Consider the following 14276-nt stretch of genomic DNA (forward strand, 5'->3'; position numbering starts at 1 on the left):
CTAAGCTACTTATAGACATGCATTATTCTTTTACTATTCATGCACCACATTCAAAGGAAAAGAAGGAATACACACAATACAAAGAAGGAACAAAAAGATAAAAAGAAAGGAACTTAGATAGGAAATTAAAAGAATATGATTATTATATTTGGAAAAAAGGGGTGAAAAGCATATGAACCATTAATATTGCTGGTTGTCAAAATTCCATTATCTTTTTGGCCTTTTGGTTTGTGGGGTTCCATTTTGCATGTATTGCCAATGGACACTTGTTCACCTTCTTGCCGCCCTTACTTTGTCCTATTCTTCGACTTTGCCATCAGATTCTTTTCTTTTCTTTCTTTTGTTTGGTTACAATAAGTAAACAATAAAATATTTAATATAATTTTATAATTGAGATTTTAAGAATATTGTATGTACATAAATTTTATTTGATAGAGAGATTATTTTAAATAAATTTTTAATATGATGAGTATGTATTGAAGAATATAGTGCATATGTATGTAGATTTTATTCATATTTTATGAAGATATTAAAATTATTTTTAATAAATTTTCATTGTAGTGTGTGTACAAATCTTATTTTTATATTATGAAGATAGAAAAATTATTTTAGATAAAATCCATGATTCAGGTAAAATATTTCAAAACAAGTACTTCTCATAAGAAAAATAATACCTCCTCAATTTAAAAAAGAATGATCTACTTTGACTTGACACAAAGTCTAAGAAAACAAAGAAGACTTTTGAATCATGTAGCCTGAAATTAAAGTTGTGTCAAATATATCAAAATGTCCTTTAATCTTGTGGTCCTAAGTATGTCATGTAGAAAGTTGAAATTAAAGTATTGCAAAAAAAAAGGAAAGGAATCATTCTTTTTGAAACGGACTAAAAAGAAAAGTAGGTTATTCTTTTTAAAACGGAGGGAGTTGTAAAGAAGCCATAATCAAATAATGAAAAAAGTTAAATGAAACAATAAGTAATATTACTTCCTCCGTTTTATAATAAATGAATTATTAGATTTTGACACATAGTTTAAGGAAAAAACATTAAAAATATAAATTTAACACAACTTTTTATTTTTATTCCGAAAAAAAAGAAAAAAATGACCTTGTAATACTTTTTCAAAAGTTAATTGGTTGTCAAATCATAAGGGTAAATTTGAAATTTCTTTTAATGATTCACTTATTTTGAAACACCAATAAATACTCCAATAATTCACTTATTCCGAAATGGGGGAGTATATCAATATAAAGGAAATAACAATAAAAAATACTACTTGAACCAGTTGTTTCTTGCAGCCAGCAATAGTACTAGGGAAAAATGGTCCTTGTTAATTTGTAAAACAGCATTAATTGATTTTGAGTTGACGTTAGTTTTTAAAGATATATACTCTCTCTGTTTTTAATATAATTAGTATAGTGTACGTGTCTTGCACGTATATATAGCGTTAATTAACAAGAAATATATATTAAAAGAATAAATTATTAAACGTTATATTATTAAGTAAAAAATTTAAAAGATTAACATTAAATTTAAAAGAGTAAATACATAATTACACCACTGATCTTGTCTGAAATTTTAAAAAAGACACCTAAACTTTAGTTTCGGCTTATTACCCCACTAATCTTTTTTATTTCATTTCAAATACATCATTTTGACCCTCTACGTGTATACACGCGGCACAAGCGTGTGAAAAGACAAAAAATGACTTTTTTGACCAATTAGAAGCTGCCACGTGTAAATAATTTAATATATAATTTATATTCTTTTGTTAATTAATATTTATTTATTTTTTAAAATTATTTCATAACTCCACCCCCGCAACCCCACTCATCCACCATTGTCTTATTCCCCAACTTCTTCTTCATCACCATAACTCAACAATCATCAATTACAACAACAACAACATCAATTAAAGCAACAACAACAACATCATCATCACCATAATTTTAAAAATAAAATCTGATGTACAATCTCCATTTTAATGGAGCTTTAAGCTCCATTTCAATGGAGAAAACTGGACGGGAATGGAGGAGGGAGGTGTTGCACGGGGTGGGGGGAGGTGGGGTGGGGTCATAAATAAAAATGGAGCTTAAAGCTCCATTAAAATGGAGATTGTATAAGAGCTTTAAGCTTCATTTTAATGGAGGAAACTGGAGGCGGGGGGAGGGGGGAGCTGTTGGACCTGGACGCGTGGGGGGAGGGGGAGCTGTTGGACGCGAGGTAGGGTGGGGTGGGGGGAGAGGGGGGGTGATAAATTAAATAAAAGAAAAAATTTATTAAAAAATAAATAAAATATGAAACTAAAAATATTTGACATGTGGCAGCACCTGATTGGTGCGTGCATTCACTCTCTTTATTGTGATCGAGATTTATCGAAAAATGGTATATTTGCAATAAAATAAAGAAGAATCTTGGGGTAATAGGTCGAAATTAAAGTTTAGATTTCTTTTTGCAAAACTCGGACAAGATCAGAGGAATAATTATGTATTTACTCAATTTAAAAATGTACATGAAGAAGAACAGGATAATTCAGTATACATTTTCTTTATCTCTTTTAATTATTATAGACGTAAGTTATGGACATGTGGAATATATTAAAATATACTTTAATCTTAATTTTTAAATATGCTATATGAAAATTTGTAAATAGAGTATTTAAAAAAGGAAAAAGATATTATTTTTTCAAAACAAACTAAAAATGAAAAATAAAACAAACAGCTGAGATTCGTGTATCTCTCTCATATGCTAAAAAAAGTAAGATATTTGTCTGTTAGGGTATGTATGTATATGAAAAGATATTTTTTTTCATGTTATTTCTTTTACACCGGTCACTGATTGAGCCAGCAAGTACTCTGTCTTTTGAGAGTTTTTTAGATTCCATGCCTTCAGAGGCGGATCCAGGTTCAAATTGGTGATACTCCATTACCCATTAAACTCGATGCAGAATAGGTATAATTATATTTAAAAAATGTATAAAAAATGATAGAAGATTAAAAAAACCCTTGAAATAAAAAATATAATTGGGTGCTTAGGTTTTAATACAGAATCTTAAAACTTTGGATGCCCATATATATGTTCCAACCTCCCGAGCATCCACAATGTCTAAATTTTAGGTCCATCATTGCATACATTACAGTGTTTTAAAATAGTACTCCTCTTTTTAATTGAGACTAACTAAATGAATGTGTATGCTTTTTTAATTGAGTCAAACTAAATGAATGTTTGTGATTTATTTGTTTATAGGATGGGAAGGGTAAGACCAAACATCAAGTGGCTGGAGAGCTATAATAACAGGTAAGTCACTTATTCAAATAGCGTGTTTATAAAAGTATGCTTCAAATGCCATATAATTTACAAATATTAAACAAAGTCATGCAAGTACTTGGGAAGAAAATTTCAAGCATCTAATTAAAGACTTGCAATGGGCCAGTACATTTACTATTTCCTCTATTTCAATCTTTTCACATATTATGTCTTTGATATTTTTATCAGGTTCATCTAACAAAGAAACAGTTCTTGATCATAATATAAATTACTATCACTTTATTTTATTACACTTTAATTTCTTGGCAACCTTAGAATTGAGTAATTAAGTCTCAAGTCACTCTTGGTAGAGAGGGATTAACCTCTAATATGAGACTTTGATGTGAAGTTGAATTCAGTGAAGCTCCAATATTATAATACCCCGCAAAATTCTCTTCTAGTCTGATGTATCCAGCAAAGTGGAAAATCTGAGTCTAAAAGTTTTAGAAGTATCTTCCAAAGTATGAAACACTTTAAATCGTGTGTAATTTCCCTAATTTCTAATTTTAGTCATGTAGAGCATTGAACAAGCTTTCCATCGATACCAATTTCATCAAAATCCGACATCAGACGAAGAAGTTATGACCTTTTTACTGAGCATTGTCGGAATCGCAGGTTTGACGGTCGATCTGACGGACCGCCAAGTCTTTGGTGGACCGTCAAGTGTCCCGTTAGACCAAGGCAGTGGCTTTCTTTTTTGGTCATCATCTGATGGCCAAAGTGGTGGACCGTCAGAAAGTTGACGGACCGTCAAGGGGTCCGTCAGACCGAGGCAGAATGTCCCATTCCTGGACCCCGAGTGACGGACGACTTGGTGGACCGTCAGTCCCTCTGACGGACCTTCACAGACCTCGATCAAAATTTTATAGATAAATTTTAAAGGGGCATTTTGGTCCTTTTCACATCCTCCCTCAGCTCTATAAATACCGGGCCATGGCCTTCAACTTCATTTTTCTCTCTTCCACCTAAAAATTAGGGTTTCAAAAATCAAACTACTCTTTTCTCCTTTCATAAAATTCAACAAAGATCAGAAGGATCTATAGAAATCAAGAACTTCTTTCAAGAGCCTTCAAGAAAAGAAATTCCCAGGTATGTAGATGTTGATTCTTGGGTCCCTTTCATCCAAGAAGCTCAAGTACCCTTTTTTAAACTTAAGGATTTTATGTTTTGTGATATTCCATGATTTGTATGAGTTGATGTTGATGTTACTTATGTTGTTGAGTTTGGATTCATGATTGTTTGCAAAATTTATGGTCTTTGACCCTAGTATGTGGAATTTATGTGATGTTGTGATGAGCCCTTTTGAAGTTGGTGTTTATGCGAGGTGTTCATAACATTAGGGTGTAGACATGGTTGAATAAGTGGAGTATGCACCCCACAGGTTGGATGAAAGGCTGAGGTGAAGCATAGATGGGCATTGTAGTATGTTAAAGGGGAAACCCAAAGTTATGGGCTAGTCCATGCACACCCAGTGTTTGATAAAATGCCTTAGTGAGCGGAGTGCGCCATAATAATAATATGGAATCCCCGAGTAGGTGTAGAACCAGACATGTCTAGTGGTTGTCGAAAGACCGTAGTAAGTAAGTTGAGACGAAATAGCGGTAAATCTCCCAAGTAAGAGCACTTTGATTTATTTTAAGTTTTGATACATGCTAAGTGGCTAGCAAGAGACTAATGACATGATAGTGTGAAGTTTTCCCAAAATCTCGTGATATCTAGATATATGTCGAGACCGATATAGGTGTGAAGTAATAAATGCAAGACTTCGTTGAATGGGGTATAATTTAATAGCATGTCTTCCTTAAGGTAGTTTGTGATGATGAATCAATATTGATGACCCCCCCTAAATGTTGGGAGCGATCCTTTGGTAATCATGATGGTGAATAGAGGTTTATATTTCCTAAATGATAGATGCGATGCCGTAAGGTTTGTGAGGGGGAAAGTATGTTATGATTCTGAAACGCTTAGAGTGACCCCTTGGTAGTTGTGATGATGAGTAGACATTTGTAAATCCTTGGAGGTTTGAGGTGATGTTCTAATGATTGTGAAATTGAATATATGGCATAATTTCTGAGTTTCTTGTGAATATGCTTGAATGAATGATGATTCTTTACTTCTATGTTATCGAGTCCTGGGGGGTATTTATACCCAAAAATAGAGCTGTTGTCTAGAGCCCGTGTCAGTTTTTTGATAATTCTAACCGAACCATGATTTTCAGAACTCAGTGAACTATAGAACTCTGTATCCTCAGACAAGTGCGAAGCTTAATAAAGCTCAGTAATCTCAGCTATCTTTGTAATCTTTGTATCGCTTTCAATTCTAATCTCAGAAATGATTCAAATAATCTAATCAAGCTATGTATCGTCAGTCAGATACCGTGATTCGATATTATTTCTGTCAGACACGGAACCAAGTTATCTCAGCGTATTTCAGCCAGATCATTTGAGAAACATGATCATGTAAACAGATTCAGCTTTATTTTGTTCATTCTAAGGATTCAGTGAGAGTCTTTTAGTTGGGAGTAGAAACTAGCACCCAGTGAGGGAAGGGATGGAAATTCCTCCTGTTAGAGAGAGAGGTCAAAGTCGTTAGTAGCAATCCCTAAACTCCAGAATTGCGTAAACAACGCAGGATACAGGAGTTCCCGTTAGTAGAGGCTATCACCGTCAGAGAGGTTGACTATTATATTGCCTCAGGTTGACTTTCTGCGAGGGTCGTCCAATTAGAGAGGCTTGACCCGAGAGTGAGTTTTTACCCGTGGCACGGTATTGACGCCCTTCCAGCTGGGGTTACAGGTTGGACCCCACCTGTGGTCGGTCGGGGCATGTTAGTTAAGTGACTACTTCCCACTGTTGCAGTTTCAGTATCAATCTTCAGAAGTCAAGATCGTGTGGTATAGTTGTCTATCTCAGTAAGGAACTCAGATAGTTCCATTGATTCATGGACCATCCCGTCAGATAGGCTTGGCCTTATATACAGACGCTTACTATCATTTTTAAAGATATCCCATCAAAGATGCTTAATCTCAGTCTCAGATCATGTTGAATATTCTTATTATCATATTTAAAGATCTCCCATCAGATAGTCTTGGTCTCCTTCTCAGAATTTGTTGAGTATTCTTATTGTCGGATTCGGATATAATCCTATTTTCTTATCATTGATAAAGCTTCCGAAGTTATCTATTAGAAAAATTGAATCTCTAATTCTGTCGGTTGAAATCGGTAAGCTTAGAACTCAGTCTTTGATATAAGTATACTTAGATCCTCAGTTATCAATAACAGATGAGTCAGTGGTTCAGTATCTCAGTGATGGTAGTGGGTTTAGCTCGCAGTAAAGCGGTATCCAAGGTCAAGTCTCTAGAGTTGTGATGATTATGAGTATGATTTATGCATTCTTGTATGCGTGCTTGTTTTCATGCGGTATTCTCATGATCATTTAGGTTATACATATTTTGCATGCATGAGCCCTTTCATTTAGCCTTACCCCATCTACATACATGGTACATTTTGTGCTGACGCATTTGCGCTATGGTGTCTCATTTGACACCATAAGTTTAGAGGCACAGGACCGAGAGTATCATCAGCAAATCAGTCCCAGTCAGCAGCAGTAGCAGTGAGTCCTCTTCTTTCGAAGATGAGTTTTAGTTTTCTATTATTGTAATCAAAATTTTATTTACTTTCAGTTGATGGAGTTAGTTGGGGACCTGTCCCATCAACTCTACAGTTCAGTCATATTAGAGGCTTTTCAGATGAATGTATTGTATAGTAGTCAGTTTTATATTTTGAGTATTTATAGATGTGTTGAACCTTATGGCCAGTTTCTACATTTATTCCAGATATTATGCAGTGTACAGGTACAGATATCAGTAAAGGGTTAGCTTGTGGTCCTTCAGGGTCACAACCGTATGACATCTTAGGATGGAATCTCGGGGCATTACAAATACATATAATGAACACTTCAAACTGTAATGCAAATAAATAAATAAATAAAAGGAGGTATACATACAGATTTATATTAAAATAAAAAAGATAACCATCCATGTTCACAAAAAAATCATCTTTTCAGCAAGTCATAAAAAGGCATTATGCATCATAGAGATAACTGCAAGAACAATTTAGACTTGAGATACCTAACTAATAGGGAATTGTTTAGATCACCATTCAAGAATATATTGAAGATGGAACTCATGCTTGCATCGAGTAACCTGCAAATTGAAACATTATGTTACTCGATGACAAAGACAATTATGATCATACTAATACAAGATAATGGCAACAATACGTACAGTAGAAGGATTACTATCAGAAAATGCTTCAAGACATATGTTGCAAGCATCATCGCAACAGGTCTTGTGGAGAGGGTAGAATGTCCCATTAACTCGTAGAGATAGTGACACTATTTTCGAAAGACCCACGACTCAAGTAGCAAATCAAAGTATAAAGAAAAAGAAAACATAATAAAACAACTATTAAGGAAACCAGTGCAAAGCCTTAAAAAAAGAATAAAAAATAATAACAAAATATTGTGATAATCGAAACACAACAAACAACATATGATTATAAATATAAAAGGCAAGAATTAAACAAATACGGCTAATATAATGACAAACATCAATACGCCTAAACCCTCGAAAGAAAAGTAAACATAGGGTTAGTACAATGTCTCATAAAAAGTCAACTTATTTGTTTCCATTAGACAAACAAAGTTGGATGATATAGCTGTTGGAATCAACGTAATTTATCACTTGAAAGTAATTTTATGTATATTTATTATATCCATGATTTAGTGAAGCGAGCAAGCACAACCATGACTTACCCGCCAGTACACTCATGTTCAACTCCAAATTTTAATTAAGGTAATTATTTATGCTGTCAAATAAAAAATAGTTTCAGTTAGTTTATACTATTTCAATGTCCTTATTTGACACAGAGAATCTCGAACAAAGACTACTTATATATAACTCTAATTGTAGACTTAATAAATATGCACCATAAATTTAACATTAAACCTAGACAAATTTCGAAACAAAAGTGACTTCTTACTTATATTTTAGGACTCTTAATTTTAGAAAAAGTACCAACTTTTTTAAAATTCTGAACCCATATATTCTAGGAGTCAAACTATTATAAATATAATCAATAATAATTGGAGAAAAATAGTAAAAAGATGATATTGTCTATTACGGAGAGTTTTAACGACGGACAAAAAGTTCAAATCATTTTTCTAAGGAACTTCACATTTTTAATATATTATATATTATAGATATAATTATAGATTATAGATATAGATTATAGATATGGATATCAAGTTTGACTTGATATAGAATTTTAAAAAATATTTTTTTTTGAATTTTGTGATTCTAAATTATGTTAGATATATTAAAATACTTTTTAATCTTGTGGTTTTAACATGCCACGTGAAAAGTTAAAATTAAAGTATTATATACATTTTTTTAAATGAATTAGAAAGAAAAATAGATTTTTTTAAGCAGAAGAGCGTAATAATTTCTTTGAGTTTGGTTGATGGTCATTTTAGAAATGTTCCTAAACCTCTTGGAAAAATTAATTAGCCATTATCTTCTCTTTTGTTTGTTGCTTGTAAGAAACCTTTACATTTCTCTGTCTGTAAATTAGGTATTTAAAAAATCATAGTCATATGCAATTGCAACTATTAGATATTCCTTTTAAACATAGTGCAACCCGTGAAGTTAGCTCTTAATATTTGCATCAGTATAAATTGTTAAATTTACATCATATTATTTTGAGATACAATTTTTCTTTGAACTCTATGTAAACGACAAATACTTTGTGAACTGAGCAGTCTTTTTCTATTTTTTTTTAATTGATAAATTTTAATTATTTGCAAACAAATTTAGAATTTTATCAAGCATTGATTAATAGTCAAATCAATTTTAGCTGACTATATTTTTCTTAAGAAATCGCATTAGTATGATTCGATCATAACTATGGTACCTAGTAGATAAAAAAAGAAATAAAGAAAGAGATCACAAGATTTCCAATATGACTTGGTAATCACCTTTACTTTGTAGTTTGAAGCATCAAAATACACGAGCTAGCACAAGCAAATTAAAGATTCAATAAAATTTTAATACTAACATGGCTTCATCAAATTTCATTCAAAATGATAAAATATTACCCTTTTGATTGTCTGTTTGCAAATACAGTGCATTGGACATATTCATGCCTTTTGAATCTGATCAGGCTAATGAGGAAAACTTCTAATTTTTTTTTAATTAAAAAACAAATGTAACGTACTCCTTTTGTTTAAAAAAATAATTTAATTTAATTTGATACAAAATTTAAGAAAGTAAAAAAAACTTTTAATTATTATAATCATAAATTAAAATTATATTAAATATATTAAAATATCATATTAAAATTAAAGTATTATGAAAAAAATTATTTATATTAAAACAAATTAAAAAATAAATAAATCATTTTTTTTTTTAAATCGATGGAGTATATAATGAAGTGTCCAAAATTAAGAAAAGGGAAGTTCTTTATTTGGGCGGTGGACTTTGCTTTAGAAAGTTGTGTCTATTGGTCAATGATGGCAAGAGTATCCAGTTGGAGGGTAATCCGCTCAACCTAAATAATGGGTTCTAATTGCCAGATATTTTGATTAGTAAAAGGTAGTGTAAATTTCATAAATATCAATCTTTTAGAATTAATTACACTATATTTTATCCTTTTTAATTAGTTTTGTCTCTCTCCCTATTAATATACATTTTTGAAATGACATATACATAACAATTTATGTATATTGAAATCTGTTAGAATCCTTAAAAAAAGAAAGTTACTGATATCCAGTATTAATTGATGTAAATAGCGTAACTAATTAAATACGTAGATTACTGCATCCATTAAATCATGTAATATCAATGGAATTTCAAAATTTGAATATCACAAATATATACAAACGCAAATATGAAGCAAAATCATAAATTAAATACAATTTCAGATTTATTTTTTTGTTGTTTACTGAAGAGAGCAAATTATTTTGAATTATTGAAGATAAATATTGTTATTCTTTTGAGGTATTCGGGTAAATGGAGATCCCAAACAGAATATGTGGATTATAAAAGTGAAGGGATTGTTGTAGCTGAATCAATAAATTATGTGAGGTTGATTTCGTCAATTGTTGAGGAACTAAACATTGACGAAGCTCGAAAAAATATTGATGTACGTTATGTTGTCGACGAAAATGATTCACCTTTTCATTTTCGTAACGATAATAACATACGATTGTATGTTGAGTTGAAGAAAACACAGCCGTCATTCGTGATGTATCCGTTGCGTATTTCAACTACAGATAAATGTCAAGAAGACATATTGTTCGATAGAGAAACATGAGTTGTTGTTTGCCTGGAAGGTGTTGAATCTGATGCTATGGCTCTATCTGTAGTTGAGACACAAAATCAATATGCTTTGTATGTCCCGGAGGTTGAAATAGATAACTTGATATGTGACAGTAAGAGTATTGATGTTAAGGTGAAACAGATGTATAAGGATAAACAGACGCTCGTTTCAGTGATGTCGAAATATAAGATGACTAATGGATTCAATGTTTGAGAAAAAAGATCAGACAAAAAAAGGTGATTCATATATTTTTATACTGGGCACTATTGATATATCAAATCTTGAATGTTATAATTTTTTTTTTTAATAACAATATTATATATAGTTGAATGAACATCTGTTTTTTTTTTTTACCTAAACAAAAATCAAAAAACACATTATCAGTGTGGCCTTTGGAAGAACTGCTTTTAAGTATGTATATTTATACAACGTAGTGTATTTGATTTTTTTTTTATAGGTTTATTACTGAAAAGTAAGTGCATACGTACAACACAACTGGTTAATCTATTTTGTTAGATTAATTCTGTTATATCAACTACATATACATCTTTTGTGCCTTGTATATGTTTTAAAATGTAGATATGAGCAGATGAGGTAATGGACAACAGTTATGTATATCTAAAAATATAAATAACTAGTAACATGCCTTTAGATGTGTTATTAAATTCATAATGTACATACTTTATTTTTAATGTTAATTACATGAATTATTAGATTGCATATAGCTGTCTATGTGAAAAATTTATGCATGTCTATAATGTATTTATTATGATGGATTTGTAACAATCAAATCGTTAAAACTTATGAAATGATACAAATTATAATCATTTGAATGACTTTTTTTATATTTCAGCTATGTGCTCCGATGTTACAATGAGGAATGTCAGTGGAATTTGAAAGCATCTACTTACAAAAACATAGATGTTTTTATGATTCGTAAATTTAACCCTGGACATACATGCGCTTAGAGGGACAGGGTACTGCAGAATATTTTGACGACAACTTCTTCTGTTTGTGAATTCACGGCTCCAAAACTAGTTAACCATAAAAGAAGGTACACACCCGGGGATATCATTAAAGAAAGGAAAGTTGTATATGGTGTGGATATAAATTATGTGAAGACATGGCGTGCAAAGGAGCGTGCCATATCGTTGCTTAGAGGTGGACCTGCAGATGGTTATAGACAGATGTCGAGATACATTTATATGTTAAAAAATGTATCTCCTAATTCACACGTTGCAATGTACAAATCATGGGATAATCGGTTCATGTATCTATTTATAGCGTTGCATCCCATGATTAGGGGGTTCGAGTATTGCAGATCCATTGTTGTTGTTGACGGGGCACATTTAAGTGGACCATATCAAGGCACTTTCGTCTCAACAAGTATCCTTGATGGTGCAGGTATGTGAAAAATCATCATACTCTGTTATTTTTTTTAACATACATCGTACTTCATATTAGAAAGTTGTTTTTGTTAAAGAAAAAAATTCTTGAACATTTTTCTTTGATTTTTTTTTCAAAAAACACACCAAATTGTATTTATTATCATATCACCAGTTATTTATATTTTAAGAAAATATCACTAGCTATGTATATGTTAACATACACATCTATGTATATGTTAACATATTTAAAGATGCTGTCCAGTTGTTTAAAAAAAAAATTTGTTGTTCTTTTACTAATATAGTGTTTACCTAACTTAGGATGCATATTACCGCTTGAGTATGGGGTTGTGGATATTGGGAATGATAATTCGTGGACATGATTTTTCAATAAGTTCAAAGCTGTATTCGGTGAACGTGAAAACATGTGTGTTGTATCTGATAGGAACGAAAGTATTATAAAAGCTGTCAGTGTTGTATATCCAAATGTCCCACATCTTGCTTGCATATGGCTTCTTTGAAAAATATTTGTAGTTACTTTCGTAAAAGCAAAGAAAGTATCAGTGATTTGTATTATTCAATGGCTAAAGCTTATAGGAAAGATGATTTTGATTATTTGATGGCAAAGATTGAAAAAGTTGATCTGGGAGTGAAAAAATATTTACAAGAAGCTGGATATGAAAAGAGGAGTAGATGTCATTCGCCGGTAAACAGAGGTAGGATGATGACCTCGAATATTACTGAGTGTATTAATGGGTGTTTGGTAGATGCCCGAGGATTGTCAATATATGAATTCTGAGAAGAGGTTCGAATATTATTTGGTTCTTGGAACTGTAGAACAGTGAATAGCTTCTTATACAAGTACCACTTTGGGTCGTCGATTTAAAGAAATTCTAACTCTCAACGGTGTGAAAGCTTTAAGAATAACAGTATGTATAAGCTTTAACTTGTTAAATTATGTATTTATATGTAGTTTTTGTTTAACTGAAAAGAAGTTTATTTAAATTTATATTTCCCAAAAAAATTAATTGGTTTAATTTTTATTTTTTATTGTTCAGGTGAAGGCTTCTTCAACATATGTATATTCGATTTATGAATCTGGAAGAAGATACAGTGTTGATCTAGAAAGTGGCACATGCAACTGTGCGAGGTTTCAAATAGATGAAATACCTTGTGCTCATGCTATAGCTGTGTTGACGTCTAAACATGTAAAAGATTTTGGAGAATACTGTTCAGAATACTACAAGCCAAACACATTGGTGAAGACATATGAAATTTCAATCGTTCCAATGCCAGACAAGAAAGACTGGGATGTTCCCAGTAGTGTAGATGAGGAAGAAGTGTTGCCATCGATTTACAAAAGACCTCCAGGAAGATCGAAGAAGGGGCGGAACAAGAAATCAAGTGAAACACTTTCTTCAAGCACAAACCGTTGTGGACGATGCGGCCAAGAAGGGCACAATAGGCATTCATGTAGTTTTTTTCCAAAGGAGAACTAATTTATTATTTTGCTATATTTTTGAAGAGTAATAACTAAAATATTTTCGTGTTTTAATTTTTCGTTGAAATAAATTTTAGTTTGTTTCGATTTAAATTTCAGTGTTCTTTTTTCTCTCTTTTATATGTGATGTTTATGTAGATGCTGGTATAGTTTCATTAATGCTTTGAAATATACTAGAGTACTAACACAGTTATGTATATTAACACAGTTATGTATATTATCAAGCACAGTTATGCATATTATCAAACATACAGAACCTATTTTTATGGCGTTTTACTTAGATGCTTGTTATCTAGATTGTATATTCAGTAATGTATATCATAAAACATACATAGCGTCGTTGTAAAAATTGTGATTGTATACATATATTTAAAAAAATCAAAATTTAAAAATAAATGTTATTTGTTTTGTATTTATTGTTGAATTAACTTATTGTTTTGTTATAATTATAAAAAGAAATAAAATAATGTCCTAGATAAATAATAATATAACTATGTATATTATATAACATACATAACCTGTATTTATCGTTTATCTCAGATATGTGTATTATGTAGATTACATGTTAATTAATGTATATCATTAAGCATACATAGCGCTGGTATAAAAATCTGAGTTGTAAATGTAAACATATAGTTGCAAACAAAAAATTTACAAACAAATGTTATTAGTTTTACATATGCCGTTGAAATAACTTTTTTCTTCAC

At 31.3% G+C, this 14276-nt stretch overlaps 1 pseudogene; it reads left to right on the top strand.

Annotated features, from left to right (window-relative positions):
• Positions 1-12648: 12648 nt before the first annotated feature.
• Positions 12649-13567, top strand: LOC107872057 (annotated as a pseudogene).
• Positions 13568-14276: the final 709 nt, after the last annotated feature.

The sequence above is a fragment of the Capsicum annuum genome, chromosome 5, assembly GCF_002878395.1.
Source record: "Capsicum annuum cultivar UCD-10X-F1 chromosome 5, UCD10Xv1.1, whole genome shotgun sequence".
In the NCBI taxonomy this organism is placed as follows: domain Eukaryota; kingdom Viridiplantae; phylum Streptophyta; class Magnoliopsida; order Solanales; family Solanaceae; genus Capsicum; species Capsicum annuum.